The sequence below is a fragment of the Rhipicephalus microplus genome, chromosome 3 (assembly GCF_043290135.1).
Source record: "Rhipicephalus microplus isolate Deutch F79 chromosome 3, USDA_Rmic, whole genome shotgun sequence".
Taxonomy (NCBI): domain Eukaryota; kingdom Metazoa; phylum Arthropoda; class Arachnida; order Ixodida; family Ixodidae; genus Rhipicephalus; species Rhipicephalus microplus.
In genome coordinates this window covers 61,363,168-61,385,750 of record NC_134702.1, presented here as the reverse complement: position 1 = coordinate 61,385,750, position 22,583 = coordinate 61,363,168, and the positions used below count along the sequence as shown (strand labels likewise).

The 22,583-nt window shown below is 46.1% G+C and overlaps 1 protein-coding gene across 4 annotated transcripts in view; it reads right to left on the bottom strand.

The window, feature by feature from the left end:
• Nucleotides 1–22,583, bottom strand: part of LOC142803752 (rap1 GTPase-activating protein 1-like) — a 304,934-nt gene that overhangs the window by 137,529 nt on the left and 144,822 nt on the right. For all 4 annotated transcript variants that reach the window (XM_075889633.1, XM_075889631.1, XM_075889630.1 and 1 more), the window contains exon 3: nt 20,272–20,334. The gene's annotated coding sequence lies outside the window, so the exon portion shown is untranslated. The remainder of the gene's footprint in view (nt 1–20,271; nt 20,335–22,583) is intronic.

The following is a 22,583-nucleotide window of genomic DNA, read 5'->3' as shown; positions in this document are numbered from 1 at the left end:
TGTGATGAAAGAAGCATAATAGTCACAGCATTTGTGCATAATAATATACATTAGTCGAATATAATGAATGTGTTCTAGTCATTGCTAACTACAGAGAACTTCCGTTTTAGAATGGGTAGCAGTCACGAAATACTCTATTCTAACACGATCAGCCGTCATCACGTGGGTTCTGGTTTAGGCAATATTACGGGAAACAATGTGCAGTAAGCGAACTGGTTTCGGCGTGACGTCGGCTAACTTTGCATGTTTAAGCAAGCGCGCCACTTGAAACGAGCTTTGTCCCGTAATCTCTCTATACCAAGTCTCAGTGCAAACGGAGCGCTCGTTCAGAGCTGCGGGCGATGTCTTGTCAAGTTGTCTTCGTCCCAACGCATTGGGCATGCCGCCTACCCCAAATGAATCGAGCCAAGCGAATGAAGGCAGATTGGGTGAGGGAACGATGACGGTCTTGTAAATTCGGCAATCAATGCGCCGTTTTAAGGTGTGTTCATACAATCGACGAGATATTGTGAGTGGTACAATCACTGTCGTGGCCGGCAAGGGCAGTAGAATTCGGGCCTTCTCCGCCCCCGCCAATTGTGAATCTTGCACCTGAAACACACACACACACACACACACACACACACACACACACACACACACACACACACACACACACACACACACACACACACACACACACACACACACACACACACACACACACACACACACACACACACACACACACACACACACACACACACACACACACACACACACACACACACACACACACACACACACACACACACACACACACACACACACACACACACACACACACACACACACACACACACACACACACACACACACACACACACACACACACACACACACACACACACACACACACACACACACACACACACACACACACACACACACACACACGCGCGCGCGCGCACGCGCGCGCGCGCAAATACACAAACATGAATAAACTGCTTGACCCGAACCCTTTCTTCAAGAAACTGACGACGTGCAAATTCTGCCTATGCCCCCGTGTTCGAGAACGCGAAGAACACGAACGCGATCGAGCTTAAAGAAAGAAAGAAAGAAAGAAAGAAAGAAAGAAAGAAAGAAAGAAAGAAAGAAAGAAAGAAAGAAACCTTTTCACTGGCACTCCAACGGAGAGTGGAGTGTTCTCAATACTTTCCACGCATTTCGTTCCACTCGGAGCGAAATAGACAACGGTTTCACGTGCAGTATGATCCGAAAGAGAAATGGAACTAACATTTCATGCACGGTATCTGAAAGCAAAGTGCAAGCTGGCAGAACATCTCACTTTGCGCATTTCTCACTTCATTTCGTACTCTTTCTGTTCGCGCCCAATCGACCTTTTGACGCACTGCAGTCCAAATGAATGCAAACAAAAACATGTTTTTGTATGTACAAGAATTGGAATAAAAGCTAGCGAACAGCTTGGTATGGCAAACATTAAAGAAATAAACAAGCACTTACAAGAAATGAACTCAAACAAACTCGACTAGGAGTTTCAGTTTTCTGTAAGGAACATTTGAAGGCGAACTGCGCACAAACAAATGAAACAAGTCGAACAAAGATTCTGGCGAAGAAGGATGGCGAGCATGAGTCGAGGCAAAATACTTTACTGAACACAGAAAAATAAAAAAACAAAAAATAAACGAACGTCCGGGTAGCTGTGCGGATCATGCTAACGCACGATTGCCAGAAAACAGTCGACATCCACTATCTTTCTTTCTTGAACGAAAATCAGTGTTTCTCTCAAAACAACGTTTAAAGGAAAAATAGCTTGCGGCGAAGTAAAAAAGTTTTCTATAAAACTCGGGCGCGATTGCATTGCACATGGGCGCAATCAAGAACAAAGATTCGTGAGCCACTCTACGTAGATTTATGTATTTATTTTTTAGAGGCGAAGGGTCTTTCTTGGAATACTTCAATGCAGACGTTTTGGCCTGCCTACCTGCCTGCCTGCCTGCCTGCCTGTTGCCCGCCTGCCTGCCCGCCTGCCCGCCTGCCTACCTGCCTGCCTGCCTGACTGCCTGCCTGCCCGCCCTTGTGAACATTGTCGATTAAAAAACAAATGTTACGCTTATATAAGGCGCAGCACCTAATACTTCTTTAAGGCATCAATACATAAGTATTAGGCGGTGTGTGTGTTTTTTTTACTAGAAGATACATGGATATTTAATTCTGGACCATAGTGCTTCTAACGCTGCGCTGAAAATGCGACGCTATATGCACTAAAAAGTGGGTGTTTCTTACGCTGCGGTGAAAATGCGGCCGTGCACGAAAAAAAAGACACTCTGTCGACAATATGTGACTGCCATCCTGCACTGGCCTTGGGTTCTCCATAAATTCGTGTCTCCCGAAGGCACTGCCAGGTAGCGTCCATATCTCACGCAGTGCCTCGTCAATTTTATCAATGCCAGCCAGATGTGGCCGATTCAGCACAGAAGCGGCACCTTATTCATTCAGGCTTACCTATAGAGTTTCATACAATAGTACCTAGAGAGGAATCTGGCACTGCGATCGTGTACCCTCATGGGAAACATGGGAACTACAGGCTTCGGATTGGATCAGTTAGCCAGTGAACTGTATACTGACTTTTCTTCTACAGTTTTAGTTTCATTTTTCGCGTAGAGGGGGTAGTGGGGTGGGTGCAAATGACTGAAGCTGCGCGTTTGTTGTTCAAAGAAGCAGAAAACTGCTAGGCCTCACAATTTACTGCAACGCTGTAGCTGTATAAGTCGCGTTCAATTGACACTTTAAGCGAAGCGTCGTCCACTCACCGCTGCACATAGATGTAGCGTCCCATGCCAGTGCAGGATATCACATCGTGTTCACGTTTGTTGTTAGTGCATCTTGCCAAAACTCGTTGAAATGAACTGCAAAAAGACGGCGACGCGAAGTAGACGCACTGCGACCACATGAACAGACGCACCTGGCATCGCAGCAGACGAAACGATAAGTGTTTCGCACTTGATACTGTGCTGTTATTTCCATAAATATGTATTGCGTACTTTCGAGGGCAAAGAAAGAATGTCTGTTGTGAAATGTTGTAAAGAATAATTCATAACATTTTGATGCCAAATCTGGAACGCAATGTCAGAGCAATGCATATCCTGGTGGTTAAATTTGTCCAGGTTTTACTTCTACCACCTAGCCACAACAACCTTTTGCATGAAGGTTTACGTGCGAGAAAATGAAGCAAGTTTCAAATATCTATAACTTCATATCACTTTGTTTTACACTCGGCAAACAAGCGTCACGAATCTCAAGAACGTGATCCATCCGAAGCAGATCCGAAGCCTGTACTTCCCATAATTACCATGGGGGTACAAGCGCCGCTGAATTAGCCCGCGTAGACACTATAGCGCCAGATTCCCCCCTAGATATTATTTATTAAACTAAATGGGCTTACCTTTTCAAATCGGGTCACGAAGTTCAAAAAGGTTTGTCTTTTCCTTCGAAAAAAAAAATTGGAACACTGAATAAACGTAGCCACAAGTGCGATTCCCCGCTCGCAAGTACGAAGGCTATAGACAAATGCATGTATCCATCATTCCCATGGTCTCTGAACAATCGCAGCGCCAGAGTCCCCTTTATATTAATTTCAGGAAACTCTATGACACATCGGGGGCACAGAAGAGACGCAGAACGACTCAAAATATGTAGCAGGTTACGAAGCCAGCTTCAAGTACTTTTCATAATTCATCGCAAGTGTACAGCAGCTCGGTGGCTTCGTTGCTGACAAAGCCGATTAGACTGACTGACTCTGTGTAGACACTCTTAACAAAGTAACAGTGAAAAAAAGAAACTATAGGGTTGAAACAAACTTCCAAGGACTCACTCTAAACTCAATATCACATTCGTAACACACCGCCAAGTTTGCGCGGGAGTCCCAATTTAATTCAACCAATAACAATATCTCTCGATTAAAACAACACAATAAAGATTAGCCTCGACAACCACACAGCAGGACAAGCTTCAATCCATTATCTTAATCTCAACCAGAATACCAATCGTTTGTCTTATTTTTTTATCCCACTGTTTTATCTTTGTTTCCGAGACGTGCTTAGCCTTTCTCGTACGACACCAGCCCGAACGATAAATCACGGCGCGCATAATACCATTGTCTTTCCGAAAATCGACTCACGAGCTTATAGTTCCACGACAAGTCTCATAGACATTCCGAAGTGGCTCGTGACTCAACTTTCCGAGGTTCTTCGAGGCGCGCCTCCATGGTCGAGTAAATACAAACTGAAACGGTGCCTATGGCTACTCCTCTATCCCCTCCAGGAGCTATACGCACAAATCATCCTCGAGAAGATCAAATCCTGGCCGTTTGTCCAATGATGCACGCACGCCAGCGGGCCTCCTTCTGGCGACGCGTTCGCTATAGGACCTATATCTTCCGTTTTTTTTCTGAAAGCCCGCAAGAAACTCACCTCGAAAGAAGCCTGCGAGAAGGAAAAGAAATCGCTGACGACGGGATTTTAAACAATAGAGAAGCAAGAACGAAAAGCGAGGAAGCCAGGAAGTGTCAACAAAACAGAGGGTCAGAAAACGGGCATTGAACTGCAAAACAGCGCCGTCTCTTGGAGAGGGGGGAGGTGGGGTGACACGCTTCGTTTAGAAATCGCCAAATCATCGGTCTTTCAAAACACGGAGCACGCTCGGAGACGACTGAGGAACGAAACAAAACAAAAAAGTAATTTAGAAATAGAAAAGTGAAGGCAGAAGGCACATAAGGTGAGAAGGAGAGAACAGAGAAATGCGCGACTTTGTTATTGAAGTGCGTGAATCAAAAGATTCGTCAAAAGCCGAGAAAGAAAAAAAAACTAAGATGAATCATCGGGCGAGTTATGACGCTCCGAGGGAGAACAGAGGTCATCCAGCGATGCCGCATAGTTTGATATTTTTTGGATATATTTTAGAGAAATATGAGAGATGAAAGAAAGAAATAAAGAACGCGACAGAGAATGATAACATTTCATACGAAGTGAAAAAAATGAAAACTAGGATATGCGACGAACAACACAGTTGCAGTCGGGTAGCCCAAGAATGTAGACAGGAAACAGTAAAAAGAATATGAAAGCTGTAAAGTTATCGGCGTAAATATTCACACTGAAGAGCGCAGAAACAAATGGGGCGACCACACAGATATGTCAGTCCACAGAATGTGGCCTCTCAAATCGGTGGTTTCGGAGCATAGATTCTCTGTTTGCAGCTGAGTGGTGAAGCAGTGGTTGACAATTAGTTTTCGCCTCAGACTGCTCACGAACAAAGCGGTACTGAGCCCCGCCGTGGTGGTCTATAGAGGCTAAGGTACTCGGCTACTGACCCGCAGGTCGCGGGATTGAATCCCGGATGCGGCGGCTGCATTTCTGATAGAGGCGGAAATGTTGTAGGCCCGTGTGCTCGGATTTGGGTACACGTTAAAGAACCCCAGGTGGTCGAAATTTCTGGAACCCTCCACTACGGCGTCTCTCATAATCATATGGTGGTTTCGGGACGTTAAACCTAACATATCAATCACCAAAGCGCTACTGAACATCTGACGAATAGTGACGTCAAACAAAATGGACTCGTGAAGCCAATTATATTGTAACACAGAGTTGAAAAAAAAAAACGCACTTTTAATAAACCGACGTAGGTGGGGTGAACTTGTGCTCGAGAATGAAGAACAGCTATGACGAAATGCTGTCCCGAAAACCCCCTTCTTTTTTTCTCTACCACGTTTTCTTGTTTCCCGCGCAGGTCACGCTCAGCTGCCTGGGTCGCTGCAGGCAAGTGCACTCCGCCACACTTTTACGTGTGTCGCAAACCATTCGGAGAACAATATATAGGAATCAGTCAGCGCACGTAACTTGAAGTCACATACTGTGTCAATATCAACGTGTCAGCTCAGCAAGCACGAGTATAACCACTTATTTACGTAAGGGAACACGCACAAACGTAGTACACACAAAGACGCACGGACGCAAGTAACGATAAGTCAAGTTTGGTCGAGGAATAAAGAAGAAAGAAGCTAGTCATTACGTCCCACAAAGTCAGAAAGGAAGACATCCGAGGAAAGTGACGTCAAACAAATGTGCTAAAGATTGGACGCAAGCAGCGGATACTGTTCAACTGAGCCCGCACTTGTCAATGAAAGCCAACTTGACGGGTAAGCGTCATATGCGTCGCTCATGCGGCATATGCGGAAGGCCAAGGTGCAGAAACCTCGGAAGCTTTTGAACCTAAAAAATTAGCCTGACGCGGACGTCGATCGTTGAATATAGATTGGAATTCAGGAAGTGCCTCGTCCTTTATGCAGAGGAGGATGAATAAACTCAGCTTTTGATGAAGACGAGAGCATACTACAGTAGTACAAACAGCCGAGCTATTTGGTACGAACGTTGTTGGCCCGTGTGCTCCGATTTGGGTGCACGTTAAAGAACCCCAGGTGGTCTAAATTTCCGGAGTCCTCCACTACGGCGTCTCTCATAGCCATATGGTGGTTTTGGGACGTTAAACCCCGCATATCAATCAAATATTTGGTATGAATGCATTGCAATATAGTGCAAATAAAACGCGGGGGCACAGGCGAAAGAGACGACGCGATACTTTATAACGAGGGAACACCACCAAAGTAAAGGCGAAAAACGCAAGCACAGCGAAGCGCAGTAAACGCGTAATTACTGAGTAATTAAGCTCGTGTATAGGCGTGACATATTCGAACCTATATAAAGAACTCCGCGGTGTAAATATATAAACGTTCCGAGGAGAGACTCTAAGGAGTAAACTGGAGCTGGGCGTCGGCGAACACGTCGTAATGAATCACTCGACACTCACAAACGCAAAATCGAGTGCGGCGGCTCTGCAGTGACGTGTGAATAAGGGGCTTTACGAAAGGCCACATGGGTCTCGGGCATTTACATCTGCGAGAATAACATAGACAAACACGAGCCGGATCATTTATCGCTAATAAGCCCGGCACGATAAGTATAAACACCTCAGAAATGTTATAGCTTGAGCGCTCTGACAGAACACAGGGGACGGAACTTCTTTCGTTAACTGTTCACGTGCATTTGCTATTGAGTCCCTCGCGTGTATGTCTAGAAGTACACGTGACCTTCTCCCACCAATCGAAGCCAATATTCATGAAGTTGCTCTCGCCCCGAGGATCACGGCAAAGTCATCGCGCGCTAACGATACAGTCTTTGCGGTTCTTCGTTCATGTCGTTACGTTTTCTTTTCCTGGTTCACGCGAGTCGCCTGTGATCGGTTGCTGGCGTGCATATGCATTTTTGCACGTGTACGACTTCGCGCGAGTGTTTGTTCGGTACGCAGCTCGGCGTCGCTAATTCCCCTGCAGACCGCGTATTGACGTCATCGTGTCCCGAATATCCTACGGGTATACTTGGGGACAAATTAATTACACAACAACGCATTCGCGATGATAACGACTCGGCTAGAGCAAGAACGGTATTATGCACTTCCACTGCATGCGGGTACGCACGGCATGCAACGCGCTGCGCTTAATGAATAATTTTGTCCGCGCGACGTGTTTGGGGCCTGCCTGAAAGTGTGACCGCGTTAGGGTAATGCAGAGTTATACCGGACGTTTGTAGCGACGTATACTGGCACCTCATCAAACTACACAGCTGCGTTAGTACGTGTTTGCTATTGCGATATCAACTTATAGAAACAAAAGAGGCGCACTGTTGCCGTCATGTTACGTATAAAGCTCAAATCAATCGGGAGATTTAGAATACCGTTTGCAAGCGCTGCGGGCGTTGCGGGTGTAGCGGGCGCCATATGAGCTTTAGAATAGGGTTTGCCCTACTGCGATCCGATCGCACGATCGCAGCGACACCGTAGCCTCGAAACCAGCGCTTGCGGGCCACATGCGGGTCGCCATCGCCGCACGCAATTTCGGATTGTTTGCGTGCGGTACGCGAACGCGAACGCCGACTCGCGTTACGACGCATGCGCAGTGGCAGCGACCGCACCGCAAGGGCTCGCGGTGCGCTATTCTAAATTTCCCTAATAACATGACTGAGCGCTTCGTATGTTCTGTATTCGAGTGAAAGCTTGGGAGAGTTATCACCGGTCGCGGCTGAAGGAGAGATAAATCGCGCCGGTCTTCTATACGTCACACGAAAGCGCGTAGGGGAATGCCAGCAGCGGAGCTGCGTCGCTCGGTTAGTGACGGTAAAACATTAATAAAACGGGAGCTGTTGTGCCGCGCTTTCTTTCAACGGAGATCAACAGGCGGCTGATACTTTAGCACGTGTTATACTCTCGCCACTTACTTTATAAGTACAGAAGCGATAGGCAGTGGGAACGTCATTTTGCTCTCTGCAGCGGTCGTGTTTCCTTGCGCTAACGTTTTGTACAGTTTCGACAGATCATACACTAAAGCAGCTAGCTGTTATAGGCCTGTGCTAGTTGTCACGCGGTCATGCACAGCGGTAACTAACTTTAGTCTGAGCGAAGCTCAAGCGCCGTGACGTCACTAGAAGCACCCCCGTAAGTTGACGGCGCCCATACCGTTGTTCGCACACATGGAATAGCTTTTTGCTTCGTACACTATTCAAATTATGGTACCATTGCTTCACCCTTGAGGCGAAACTCTTAATGATATCACATAAGGAGACAATGTGGCGCAAATAAAGACGCGGCTACTATACTTAGCTAGCGAAACGTAAGACATATCGAGTAGATATAGATGGTACACCAGCTGTTCACTCGCTGCTAATCAGACACCAGCTGCAATGTGCACAACTGCGCTTTATTGTTACACCTTTCATTAGACTACACTTGATTCTGTTATACATAAGAAATCAATGTTCTTGTTGTTTTTTTCTGGTTCAGCTTTGTACAGGCAGGTGTAACCACCAACTGGCTTGCTCACGTTTATGCCGTTCCACGGATATTCACACACGCTACGATTTTAGCGGACAAAAACTCTATACCACGGAGCCACGCGGGACACAATATGATAGAAAACTTGTGCAGAAGGCAACCTCACGAAACAGAAACGTTTCCTTGAGCGAAATTATGTTGACGGCAAGATTGGTACTGGTTCATGCCCGGAAAAAAATAACACAAAAGGCGACACACTGCCGAAGGCGTCTGTACTGTATTCTTGTCATACGCCTCTTTCTTCTCTTTTCCTATATACCATTTTCCCCGAAGGTTTTCTTCCGCCTTAGCGAGCTTGTAGGAAAATACCTCAGGTAATGAAGCTGTCATTGTGGTATAGCGACGGCAGGTGCAAGATAGAAAAGAGAAAAAGAATTGCGTTTCAGCCCGTAAGAATTCAGGCAAAGAATACGGCCAAATGGAGATTTAGAAGTCATTTTTCAAATTTTGTAAAGCCTGTCTATGTGTGCCCATGCATGATGATTACTTACCAGTCTCTGACTACCGGACTGAAAGGAATATAAACTTGTACGAATGCTTGAGATTTGAGCGCTTTCTTTGCCGGCTTATGGTATAGTAATTGGAAACGAGACACATACGGGGTGTCGCGCAATATACGTAACAGTGTCTGTCATATGGGATAAATGAACATAAAAATATTTTCTTCTCTCTCTTGCTTCATTATCTCATCATCCTAAACCGAGCGCGCGCCCGCCCGCAGTCACGCACAGACACGCACAATTTTCATTATTTTCTACATCCTGACCATCCCAGCATCCCTCGCGCTTAAACCCACGAGAAACACACACACACACACACACACACACACACACACACACACACACACACACACACACACACACACACACACACACACACACACACACACACACACACACACACACACACACACACACACACACACACACACACATGGACGCACGCTTCCATATTCCCTATAACCACACGAGCACGACGACAACACGTAAAAATGAAAATAAACTGGTTTGGACGGGTGCATGTTGAAAGAGTGAAAGAAGCAGAAAGAGGCGACATAGCGCGCCTATGATAGAAAACAAAACATAGACGAAACGAAGGCAAAAGGCAATCTCGCGCTAAAAAGGCGGGCCCACAGGGCTGGAGATGGAGCTCTCGTTAAACGAGCCCCATCTCGCAGCAACGTGTCTAACGCACCGCGCTGAGGAATCGAAGGTGTGGCCATCGTGCCATCGCAAGAAGGGATGATCCGGCCTGAGCCCCGCCGAAGATGAGGACTCCCGCGGCGGCGGCCAAATACGCCCATTCGCTTTCCATGCATTTCCTTCACCATTTTCTTATTATCTCCATCCGCGTTACGCTTATTACCGCATGGACGAGAAGCAGCAGTGGAAAGATGTTCGTATCTTTCTTTTTATCTTGTTATCCCCCCATCCCCCGGTATTTTCGTTCTATCACTTAGTTTCTACGAGACCTATGTGCGCACGAAAATGTTCTGGGACCAGTTTTCTATACGCGTTGTAATTATTTTAGCATTTCGCTACAGAAACGAACATTGCCGTTTGTGAACGGTCTGTACGAAGGAGGAAAAAAAAAACACTTGGCTGCAATGAACTCACCAGTGCTTTCTTTACTAGATGCCAGTCACGCCACTCTCTTTTCCATTGCTGCGGCGGTTCCTTCAGTTCGTACAGTTCACCAAAAATCTGTGCGGCGGCGCTCATTGCTTTACCCACTTCAGGCGGCAGCGGGAATGTGGGGTCGTCTGCCAGCATGATGCTGTTCACTGATGCTGCTAGCGGCTCCGAGACGGTAATCAGTGTGATGGCAATGTCAGAGGCAGCATCACGTGACCTCCTTTGCAGCCGTTCGCCGCACGCGGCACTCGTTGCCTTTCCGCGGAGAAAACACAAAGAGGGAGAGGGTGTGGAACCGGGTTCGCAGACCCACGCGGCGGGCATCTAGTAAAGGAGGCATTGAACTGACGTACAAACTAAGTATAGTAAGGTGATGAAAAATAGACCAGAAAACACCGCGAAAGAGATAGGCAAGCACACAAGAAAACGATCCGATAAGAGAACACGTTGGTTGATGATAGCGAGGCAAGATCCATTGACCCGCTGAAGCCTGAAAGGGTTAGCTGACGTCGTAAGACTGTGGGAGGCTGTCGGCACGAAGCGACGGCAGGCGGCGGAAGAGAGAAACGCTCCCGCCGCTGTCGGCTCGGACGGGCGTCGAAGGTGGCAGGGCTGCAGTATACTTCCCGTATTATAACAGGCCCACCGACGAGGCGTGCCACGAAGAGGGATGGCGATAAGACCCGTACGCGATAAAGAGGGAGCGCGAGATTGAAGACGAGCCGGACACGTGGGATGAGCCGACGCTATGTACGCAGTGCGGTTTCGGAGTCGCCGTATTCGCGTGATGGAGGACGTGGCGGGAACAGCCAGGCAGGATCGAAGCAGGACGAGTCGTCACGCAGCGCAAGGTGCGGTTTAAGGAGATAGCCAGGCCAGAGGTGTTGATAGACTGACGGCAGTGAAGCCGAAGCGAGGCCCACCCTGTACGTCCCTCCAAAAAGAAGTACTCCGTGAACAGGTTTTACGGCCAACGGCGGGGAAAAACACAACCGCAGAAAACTTTTTCTCTTCTTTTTTTCTTTTTATTCAAGAAATACCTGTTCCTTCTTCACTCATATAATACTTCACAGCACCCACCCCTCCCAGGCTACCTCACACCCGCTATCCAATGTTGTCCCTCTCCACCCTCTATCAGGATGGAAGAAACACTACAAAGCGTAGACACGCCAGCGCTCAAGAAATCACTCTTGTTCTAGCCTTGAGGAAGACAAGTCCGCTTGGCAAACCGTCGGCCCAATACAACCCCTGTTTACAGATTTTTCATACCACGAGTGTTAGTAAGGGGAACATCTAATTGTGCGTTCAAGACACCGTGAGCTCTAGCTAGCTCCGCAAGGACAGGGATGAAAAGGCATTTTCGAAGAAGAAGGGTTCAGGAAAGGGGTCATGACAAGAGGGAGACCATAGTGACTGTCTCCTTGAAGATCTTCAAAACAGGGCCAAAATATGGCAGCATATCCACGGAGTGAATGACGGAGAGTGGGGCGAAGCATCCGTCCGTCCATTCGTTCTTGCTTCCGTCCATCCATGCGTCCGCCTGTGTGACCTTCCGTGCGTCCATTCGCCCGTGCGTGCGTGCGTCTGTTCGTGCGTCCACACGTCCGTCTGTGCGTCCGTCCCTGCGTTCGTCCATCCATCCGTCCCTGCGTCCGTCCATGCGTCCATCCGTCGGTGCAGCCATCCGTGAGTCCGTCCGTGCATCTGTTTGTGTGTCCGTTCGTCCACCTATTCAACACTCCGAGTACCACCATCTCGGATCTTTTCATCATATATTCCTCATATAGAAGCACCGCTATTCAACGGACATTCCAGGGACTGAACGAGAGGAGGCACATGCATACCTTCTTACGGCTTGCGCTTCGTGTCTACTTCCCACATTTAACCACCTTGAATTACTACACGCGCACTGATTCTCTTGCGTATGCCGTTATTTTTTCGAGGTGCATGTTTTTAAGGTCATCAAGAAGTATTACCAGCAAGCCCATAAGTCGATTCTTCTACAGTGACGATCTCGTAGAATTGTGGACGCCTCAACCACGGCATACCGCGAATGCAGCATCGACAGTATACTCCGTGTTGCAGCATTACGTTTTTTTTTTCCTCACTAGGCGGCGTTCCAAATGCACGCGAGTGCGACACGTTGGTACGACGTATAGCATTCTAGGCAACTTCTGCTCGGCAAAATCAAACAGAACTTTGGCAGTTACCATATCTTTCGCAATGTCCACATGATGAATGCTAGCGGCGTTGCGGACTGCATGTGTATAGCACTAACCCTCGTTGGTGCACCTGCACGCGCTAAACTGTCGCGCTTGTACAATACCAAATAAAATGTTGCCTAACGTTAGTCCCGCTGTTCAAAGATGCCCCTACCTGCACTACAAACACAGTGGCTCAGCAGTGTGTTCAAAGAAATGGGAACAAAGTAATCGAGCACAATGCAGTCCGAGGATGAGTATGAACAGATTCGTATACATTTATGCCAGCCGCATTCAGGTTCGTGGCACGCTGCAAATTTCCGTAGAGGTCACGAAGTTATTCGCCAGTGAAACTTTCATGACTTGTGTCAGGGAAATAAATGACCAGGCTGTCTTTAATTGACTTACTAGAATTACATTTCAAAAGCGAGCATCGGGAGCCTGAGTTTAGCTATTTCGTCTATGCAACATAGATAAGTAAATTCGGGCATAAAACATATTTGTGCTCTTCTATCTGTAGACTCTTCTAATCTGGAGGCGTCAGCGTACATTGAGCAAGCACCTAATATAGCCATAATGGTATTTTGCGCTAGCACCAGAGAAAAGACAAAGGACGTAGACGTGTGCCTCTTGCCAAGTGTTTGCGCCGAATACCGTTATGGCTGGCCTGTTCCGACTCACCCAACAAGCAATATATATATACATATATATATATAACTATGTGAGACCTATCATGAAATAATGCCAAGGAAAGTATAGGGGAAGTTATTGAACTGAATTGTAATGTATATCTGAAGAAATAAAAGTGGGTGAAACGATAACTTTCCGTGGGCAGCAACCGAACCTGCGACCTTCGAATCTGCGTTATTAGAAGGCTGTAGGTTCAGTTGCTGCCCACGGCGACTTGTCTTTTCATCCACTTTTCTTTCCTCACAATTAAGGTACAATAGCTTCCCCTATACTTTCCTTGACATTGTTGTCTGTTAGATCTCATTAATATTGTGTCACACACGGAAAAACGAGCCCTTAAGTATAGGCTTCTTTCCTTAATATATATACATATATACACTTTTGGCTTGCAAACTCTGACGAAGACCGGCCCACCGTTTGAAACCGTTGGAAATAAAATTAAGAGAACCGCTAAGTTGTGTCGAAAAAATTCTTTGATATATATATATATATATATATATATATATATATATATATATATATATATATATATATATATATATATATATATATATATGTGTGTGTGTGTGTGTGTGTGTGTGTGTGTGTGTGTGTGTGCAAGTGAATTTAAAGAATTGTGGAGAACAATGAAGCCCGCCCCTTCCCTCTCTAATTCTCCTTGGCTACACCACAGGGTGCTTCGTTGTGTCAGCGAGGAGCGAGGCCGCATGCGTCACAGGCGACGCAGACCGACGGGCGCCCAAGAGAGCACGAAGCCTTTGAGGGCCATTGCTCCTCTTCCTCCCAGTACTCCCAAAAACGCCAGGCGACCGCCCGTGCGGGGGGTCTCTGGTCGGGCGGTCGACTTCAGTTCGACGCACTCAAGATGGCCGTTGGGACAAAAGAGCCGCGGCAGCAGAGAGAGAGAGGTCGCCGAGAGAGGAATGAAGGCACAGTACACAGGTCGATACGAGGAAGGAAAAGAAGAACAAGCACGAAAAACGCGACAGGCGACTCAGAGAGAAGGACGCAGGGAAAAGAGGGTGAGTGGGAAGATACCGAGAGCGAAGCAAACAGGGAACGCGCGAGAGAACGGGAAAGGACAAGGCGTTACGGTCAGAGGAGAGAGGGGGGATAGAAAAGTGAGGAGAACGCGTAAGGATGAAGTAATGGGAAGCTGAAGAAAGAGTAGGGAGCAGAAAGGTCGCTGGATGGAGAAACGGTACGTGTATTGAAGGAGCGCTAAGGGGTAAGCGGAGGCACGCCCAAGAGAACGGGAACAGATGAAGGGAGCAGGATATGAAAGGGATCACGGCTGAAAGAGGCTACAGAGGCAGCGAAAACGGATGGTGTTCTCTAACTCCTTCTCTCAATTTTCCTCTGACAAATTCGCGTGCTGGTGGCATGGCGCAGAGAGCAAGGGAAGCACGTTCGTCCTAATCAAATTGTCGCTGCGATTGACGACAGCAAGCAACATCGTGAGAAGAAGATGGCTCGGAGAAGTGCCTCCGCCCTTCCCTTCTCGCATCACCTTAGACACACACGATAGCGGCTGCTCAAAACATCGCATATAAGTGAACACTGTAGCAAGCGGGTGAAAAGAACGGGAGCACAAGCGGTGCCTGACTTGGTTCAAGTATCACGTACACGGCGCCGTGACCGGGTCCCTCCGACAGGAGAAGCTCCCGCAATGGAAAGGGACGGGTCAAATTGCAACAACCTGATGAGTGCATCGATGTACCGCTCTGCTGTGCCTGGGCTCTGTGACGACGGTGATTACGTACGTGCTTCGATAGCCAACGCAGTGACGCGCGCTAAGAGTGCCGACAAGTTATTATAGGCTCGGCGTGATGTCTCGCTGAAGCGCCAAAGCGTGCGATGAGAAAACCAGTAAGTGGAATGAAAGAGATTTCATGGGATCGCGAGAGAGGGAAGGTGAGAAAAGGCAGGGAGGTCAACCAGATTAGCGTCTGGTTTGCTACCCTGCAAGTCGGGGGAAGAGACGAACGGATTAAAAGAAGGAAACGAAAAAAAGCAACAGCAACGTTTCACCAAATAGCGCATACCACCATCGCAGTTTGTCACTGAAGCTTGAAGTTTTATTCATGTCTTCTGTGGAGATTCATGTGGAGAAGATCTGAGCGTCAAAGGAACGCAGCATCACAGCAAAACATCTAATCACTGCACAGAAACGAAAAAAAGAAGATGAATAAGAAACGAAATAGACCGTATACCGAAGCGAAGTGACTTCCAATAAATACAGTGGATGACAGTGATTCGCATTTAATTTAGCGAAAACGGAGACGCATGCCACCGCAGCACGAATTCATTTGGAGGGATGAAACAAAGGCTCTGTCAGCGCGAACTGCTTGTGATGTATTTACGTTGAACACGAAGACATCGCGCTCACACTCTCAAAGGAAGAATAGGTGAGTGGTGGGGGGAGAAACTACAGTGCTAAAAGTCACACTGGTGGACCAATGTACAAACGTAACCAGAAGCTCATATAGCGTGTATAATAATTTCAAGTGCGGGCACTATACGTATATGTATACTCGCGAAGAGAGATCCCGTGATTAAAAGATGAACGACAGGAAAGTAAATAGCGGAAGTGTTCCCGCTATTCCTTATCGCCCTTTCATTGCTCGGCGCCGTTTTCTGTCACCTGAAAAATTGATAGTTTCTCTGTAAATTAAGCGCGCGGAAGCTAGAGTCATGAGCAAGCAAAGCAAATGAAAATGAAGTGGGTGGCGCTTAATGGTACGACAGCTAGTGCAAGCCAAAGGGCCCGAAATGAAGACGACTCGCCCGTGGCGAGATTAGAAACGAAGTGACGGCTGCGAAGTCGGCTTGGTTCGGAAACTGCCGCACTTTTGCTTCTTGGGTGCCTTCCCTCTCTATGTATGAGTACATTGTCAGTTCCCCAAAAGCAGCAGCTCCTGCTGCTGCCCGGAGATATATATATATATATATATATATATATATATATATATATATATATATATATATATATATATATATATATGTGGAGCACGTACGGGTTTTGGAGTGTTATCGAAGGGAGTGCGGAAACAAACGCAAAAACGGAATTTGCTCGATCGGTGGATTCTTGCCTCCGTATCTCGCAAATTTCGTTCCATCTCGCCACCAGCCACAGAAGAAGGGCAGCACAGCTGGCGCAATATCGGTGTCGTCAGCTTCACCGCAGCAACAACCCTTTCGCCGCGTTAAACAATTCCGCGGTTTCGGGAGCGACCACCTAATAGACTTATCACTCACATTTAGTGCATGTGTGTGCAAGAGCCCGCATGTGTATGTATGTGTGCATGCGCACTTCCGTTTGTGAGCGTTTGCGCGGGCACTTACGGCATAATATACGAAAGTATACTTGTATTGTCACTATTGAATGTAGTTTAGTTTTAAAGAGATCCTCTTGCGTTGATAGGTGCGTAATTATGGGCATACACATATAACACTATCTATCTATCTATCTATCTATCTATCTATCTATCTATCTATCTATCTATCTATCTATCTATCTATCTATCTATCTATCTATCTATCTATCTATCTATCTATCTATCTATCTATCTATCTATCTATCTATCTATCTATCTATCTATCTATCTATCTATCTATCTATCTATCTATCTAACCTCCTTCGTGGCATGAACCAAAATGGAGGGTGGGATGCTCAGAATACAGAAAAGCGAAATGTGCATGAGAGAGAGAGAGAGAGAGAGAGAGAGAGAGAGAAAGTGACAAGGTAAGCCGGTCTAGTTGGTACCTATTCATACTTATAAATTACACGCCTTAAGACGACAGCAACAAGAAAGGCACAACACAAAATATATGGGAATTTCAATGCGAGGTCACTTGATTATCTAGTCGAGATGTTCTTACGAAACGGGCGACCATGCACACGGCGGAAATTCGAGATGGTGTTTCAATTCACGTGTCTCATTACCTGCCAGCACGAGCTATATGTAATGGGACCTCTCGTCACTGCGCTTTCGCGAAAGGCGGAAATAGGAACCTCTATGCAGCTTCTTCGCTGAAACTGTGAAAGAGTGTGCTAATAGCTTATTCCCGGTTCTGCGCGACCCGCTAAGGAATATACCAATACATCCTGCATAAATTCAAAGCTCAGGTTAAGGAGCACGTCTTTACGTGTTTCACGCAATTCTTAGTAATGATGAAAGTGTGAGTTACCCGAAGACGACGCTGTGGCATATTTAACGAATATGGGTTAGTAAGTTATTTTATGTTTTTGTTTTAAGCAATAACTATAGCTTTGGGAAACCATAAACTTGGTTTGCGTGGCTAGCACAAGAGCGCCTGAAAAAACAAAAAGAGAAGGCGCAAGTGGTGTACGTATGAAAATGTCAGCATTTCGGCAATCAAGGCTTACGTTTTGAACTAAATTAGGTTAGATTAAACTATAAAAATCACCGCAAGTGTTGCTGACTGCTACGCGCATAGTTTAGTCGTTGAAATTCTTAGTCCTTCTTGAACTTTTTTTTTCTATAAAAAGATAGCAAATCAACTCATGGCGAATGTATCGCAAAAAGAATGAGTTTTTATAGTTTCTTTTGGGGGTATCAAATTACCTATATTTATCAATTCGTTAGCTACATAGTTAAACCTGCTCCGCAATTCCTCGCTCGTTCACAGAAGAACAGACAAGAGATCGTATCGAAATAAACTGGGGGCGCCCGCCGAATGCGCGAGAAATAACGGCATACCAACGATCCCGCGAGTGCGCTTTCCCGCGGTTCTGGTTCGACCAGCGGTTTATTATGGCTCAGAAAACTATAAGAGATTCTCGCAGTTGAAGGCGCGCGTTCGAAAGATGCGATAGCGTCTTTATGTGAGCGTGAACCCCTGCTTATTATTTATCATTATATTTTATCGCTTTACGTTTACGTCATAAGCGTACCTGTCCACCGACACGTGGAACCACCTTCGATGCGCAGTACGCATTGCACAAATGGTTCGTGTAACTGAAAAGCTCAGTTGTCCACAAGTCTGGTAAAGAGACCTTGCAACACAAATTAAGCCCGTTAGAAAAACGATGCCGATCGGTATAGTCAAACTTCCTGAGAACATGCCAGTCATAAATGGTGCCTCAGTACGCGGCCCGTAAATAACAACCAATTATCAATGTTAACTGAAAATCGCTCCCTCTTCTCTCAACCGATGAAGCAATATTTTCAGATTAACATGGCATATACCCAAAGTCCACGGTCATTGGCTGACTTGAGCATCATGAGCATGGCCTCCGAGATGGTAGGCTCGTGGCGTGTCTTGCTGCGCCCGCCATTTCAGAGGCCGTGTCGCGAGCTCCATAGTGTTACGAAGGCGCGACGCCAACACGGTCCCAAAGGCGCCACTGCTCCTAAACTCGCCGCCAAGGTCACCATCCATTTGGTAGCGTGTTTCTCAGCTCGCGACTGCTTCTGCGCAGAGCTGATAGACGAGCGAACAAGACGACGGTGAGTTAAGACGAGGTTTATGTACAGCGTAGAAATAGAGGCGTTACAAATTGGACACTGGGGCCGACAGCTTAAAGGACTCGAATAGCCGAGATGTCTTCTCTCTGACACATACGTCGGCTGCTCTCTGACGCATAGGTCAGCTGCTGGCAACACGCCGCTTGGCTTTTTTTTTATAAGCACCGGGTGAACCTTTGCGTCACCAACGTCCAACCAGAAGCGCCGCTGGCCGTGATGTCAAAATCCTCCGATGGGGACCCGACGCTGGGCTGCGTCAAGATCATCAAATGCGGAGCCGCTGCGCTGGCTGGGTTGCACTCAAGGACGAGTGATGTTGCAACGCATCGTGTAAGTTTCGCTAGACTGGATGGCGCCTATTGCTTCATCGGGCTCGTGACCTGAGGGAGCTCGCCTTGCGTTGCGTAAGACAGACTGGCGCCACCGCTTGATGACGTCGTTGAGTTGATGGCGTCAGGCGGGCTCGATCACTGGCATTGACACAGATTGCCTTTGCAGAGGCATTGACGTTCGGTGTGGACTCCAAGGTGTAACAATAGTTACAGGGGCTAATGCAGAATGTCGCGACGGGCCCACGTGCTCATTCACGATCAAAGTGAAAGTAAGCTGCGCGTTTGAGAAAAGAAAACGAAGGCAAGTTACTCAAGAAGGCGCTGACTAACGGGCGTTACTATAGCTTCATGCCTTCTTATCATTACCCCCCCCCCCAACCTTACGCAGTTTTCAGCGCGCTTGCTGCTTACATGCACCGCTTATACACGAACTGTACCGCTTATACGCGGCCCCGTCGTCTAACGCTAGCTCTATATACGATTGTTCGTTCAAGGATGAAGCAATCGCCTCATTCCCTCACACGTGCACGCTAACTTCTCAAATCATAGAAGTCTGGCAGCTTGGGCTAGTTGTTATGACATGACGATAGTTATAGCGCGAGAACAGAAGGACGACACAGACACAAGAAGTGTCCTTCGTATCCTACTTGTCTCTGTGTCGTCGTTCTGTTCTCACACTATAACTATCATCTTCTCACATCACTTGTAAAAGTCGCGCACCTTCGCTTTAGCGACGAAAAATCGCGACGTATACGCCCCACCAAACACAAAACACCCGCTCAATCGATTAGTACGGCATGATCTACATCTTCCCTTTTTCGCGAATGCGAGTATACACGGCTTATCAGTTGTCGCGTTGAGTGGGTATCATTGAAAAGCGGAAAAAACGTATATGATGACGCAAACCACACGCAAACTTGTGCCGTCACGTACAAAAGGAGTAACAATACCTAACACGAGTGAATGTTCATGAATACGCACTCACAAATTGAGAAAGGAGAGGACTGGTCACCAGAGCACTTTCATCTGGATCAGGCAGGCGTTTGTGCTGCAAGGAGAGCGAACAACTATTACACATCTGACAAAACTAAATCTCAATACTTGCTTTCACAGATATACTACACACACACACACACACGCACATATATATATATATATATATATATATATATATATATATATATATATATATATATATATATATATATATATATATATATATATATATATATATATATATAACGGTAGCCATGTTGTCATTAACGCGTAAACAGCATCCCCTAAGCTTTCCATATTCCATAGATAATCACACTCTTTCCGTTGTAGAAAGATACAAATATTTAGGCGTAATTATTACCTCGGACCTTAGATGGAATTAACACATTTCGTATATTACAAATAAAGCCATGCGTAAACTTGGATACCTTCGAAGGTCATTGCGAAAATTAACCAAAGAAATAAAGTTACTGGCTTACAAAACTTTCATTAGGCCCTCCCTCGAATATGCATCAGTTATATGGGATCCGTACACAAAAAACAACATTGATAAACTAGAACTCGTTCAAAGGAAGGGCATCAGGTTTGTTCATAATTGCTATCGCTGGCAAGTATCTGTAACTTCAATGTTGGCAGAATCAGAGCTGGATACATTGCAAAAGAGACGTCAGCGTGAACGGCTCAAGTTTTTGTACTCCCTTTACCATGATAAGCTGGCAATAGACAAGAGTAATTTTATCGACCGGGTTGGTAAGCGCTCGACGCGATCGCACCACACGAAAAAGATAAAGGATTTTAGCTGTAAAACAGACACGTTCAAAAACTCTTTTTTCTCCGAGAACAACGCGTGAATGAAATCGACTTCCATCCAATGTAATTGATTGTAATACACTAAATTCTTTTGCTAAAGCATTGTCAGATTATCTGTAATTTTTTCGGTATCTTAGTCGTCACTCCGCTTTCCTAGTATCGCGACTTCTGCAACTGATATGTGATTGTGAAACAATAATGTCGTTCTGATGTTTTTTTTTTGTTGTTGTTGTTGAGTGTGTCACATTGTAACTCTGCTTTGTTTTAGCGGTGCACCTCGGTGGTGTTACTAATTACAGTGTCCTCTTGTACAATCCAGATTTCTCCTGCTCTTTCCAGTCATGTCTTGTATATTATTAATTGTTTCTATCAGTGTAGGTCTGGCTTGGTACCAAACAAGTTGTTGATAGTACCTGCTGTCACTTTGTTGACTGCGTAATTGTATATTTTTATTTTTATTTTGTTCCCGCTCATTGTTGCGGTTGCTTTGTGGACGTATTTGCGTATGTTCTCGCATTCTTTTATTGGTTCTGCCCACTCCTGCCAAAGGCATTTTTCAAAGGCTGGCAGTAAATCTGAAAAAAAAAATAAATATATAATTTTTTTTATATGTCATTGAACTGATGCGTTGATGACTCAAGACGACCTTGTCCTGTGCTTGTAACATGACGCATAGTAGCGCACGTGGTGTAAATATCGCTTTGATAAGCTATGACTCAGCGAAAGTTCAAGTACGCTTTTTTGCCCTCGACAATAAACAGGAATTCTTTGAACGGCGGTGTTCGTGCGATGCCATTTCATCACATTTTCTTAGCAAGTGATGTATGATGTCTCTCCCCAGTCACCTGCAATACACATAGCGGGGCTGCACCACATACCGATAAACCAATTTTCGATTAATAAACTGATTGTATTTCAGTACCCGCGTTTACACCATAGTTTATGTTCGCCTATAAATCAGTAAGCACATGCGGTCTGTGTTGTAAAATGTGTTAAAACAATAAACGACTTACCATGTTGAGCAAAGTGCATAATTGTTCTGGAACTTAAGTGATGTCTGTATACGTTGCCATTGCATTTTTTCCCGTAACGTGCCACAAGGCGACACGATTTTTGATATTGTGCAGAATCTTGCTATTGGTGAGATCACCAGCAATTCAAATCAAATGAATCAATAAATCAGTAAAACAATTGAATAAAAGATATCTGCAATCCATGCAAAGGTATTTAAGGCTCCACCGCGGTGGTCTAGTGGCTGTGGTACTCGGCTGCTGACCCGCAGGTCGCGCGATCGAATCCCGGCTGCGGCGAGTGCATTTTTGATGGAGGCGAAAATGAGGTAAGCCCATGTGCTCAGATCGTGGGTGCAGGTTAAAGAACCCCAGGTGGTCGAATTTTCCGGAGCCTTCCACAAAGGCGTCTCTCATAATCATGTTTTCGTTTTGGTACGTTAAACACCACATATCAATCCATCAAACGTGTAAAAGCACA